The sequence below is a fragment of the Pteronotus mesoamericanus genome, unplaced genomic scaffold (assembly GCF_021234165.1).
Source record: "Pteronotus mesoamericanus isolate MK-2021 breed Mesoamerican mustached bat unplaced genomic scaffold, CSHL_Meso_final contig_173, whole genome shotgun sequence".
Taxonomy (NCBI): Eukaryota; Metazoa; Chordata; class Mammalia; order Chiroptera; family Mormoopidae; genus Pteronotus; species Pteronotus mesoamericanus.
Genome location: NW_026555072.1, coordinates 9,206,887 through 9,208,217, shown reverse-complemented (window position 1 = coordinate 9,208,217; position 1,331 = coordinate 9,206,887). Strand labels below are relative to the sequence as shown.

General features: G+C 36.4%; 1 non-coding gene across 1 annotated transcript; it reads left to right on the top strand.

Moving 5' to 3' along the window:
- The first annotated feature begins 452 nt into the window (after positions 1-452).
- On the top strand, positions 453-520 carry LOC129065316 (small nucleolar RNA SNORD77). Its single transcript, XR_008528577.1, has one exon. It is a non-coding gene; the product is annotated as a small nucleolar RNA SNORD77 (small nucleolar RNA).
- Positions 521-1,331: the final 811 nt, after the last annotated feature.

The following is a 1,331-nucleotide window of genomic DNA, read 5'->3' as shown; positions in this document are numbered from 1 at the left end:
ACGAAGATCTTCCTAGTGCTACCTCTATTGTCACACCTGCCCCTTTCTGCCTCCTGACTCTGTCACTAACCCCTGGCAACCACTCACCTGTTTTCCATCTCTAAAATGTCATTTCAAAATTGTTAACAAAATGGAATTGTGTAGTATGTAACCTTTTGAGATTGGCTTTTTGTCGTTCAGCATAATGTCCTTGAGAGCCATTCAAGTTGTTGTAGTTTGTTCCTTTTTATTGCCGAGCAGTATGGATGTTCCACAGTCTGTTTATCCATTCAGCCACTGATGGGCATTTGGCTTGTTTCCAGTTTTTGACTATTACAGATTAAAGCTGCTATGAACAGCCATGTAAAGGTTTTGTGTGGATGTAAGTTTCCATTTTTCTGGCATAAATGTTCAGGAATGCAATTGCAGGAATGCAATAAACATAAGTGTATGTTTAGTTTAAGAACCTGACAATATTATGATGGTTGCATAGTTCAGCAGATTGATTCCTGAGGAGATGTAGCATTTGTCTGATGTGTCTGAAAGAAGAACCTGCCAAACTATTTTCCAGAGTGACTGTACTATATTACAGTCCTACCAGCAATGCACCAGGGATCCAGTTTCTCTGCATCCTCACCAGCATTTGGTGGTGTATTTTATTTTGGCCTTTCTAATTTGTGTAAAGTGATACCTCATTCTGGTCTTAATTTACATTTCCCTAATGACTAGTGATGTTAAACATCTTTTCTTGTGCTTATTTGCTATACTTATATTCTTTGGTAAAATATGTTCCTGTATTGCTCATTTTAAAGTTAATTGATTGCTTTTTACTGCTGAGTTCTTTATATATTCTAGGTACAAGTCTTGTCAGATATGTGGTTTGCAAAAATTTTCTCCTATTCTATAACTTGTCTTTTCATCTCCTTAATAGTCTTTCGCAGAGCAAGCACTTTCATTTTTTGAAAAAACTTTTAATTTTGATGCAATCCAATTTATCAATACTTCCTTTTGTGGATTGTGATGTCATGCCTAAGAACTCTTCACCTAGGCCTACATCATAAAATTTTCTATTTTTTCTAACAATTTTACATTTAAATCTACAATCCATTTTGAGTCCATTTTTAAGGTGTGGTGAGGTTTACGTTGAGGTTCACTTCTTAATCTATGGATGTCCAGTTGTTCTGCCACCCTTTGTTGAAAAGACTATCCTTCCTCCACTGACTTGCTTTTGCAAGTTTGTCAAAAATCAGTTCACAATCCTCGTGTGGGTCCATTTTGGGGTTGTCTTCTGTTCCATTGATCAATGTGTTTATCCCTCCACCAATACCACTGTGTTTCAATTATAGTACGTT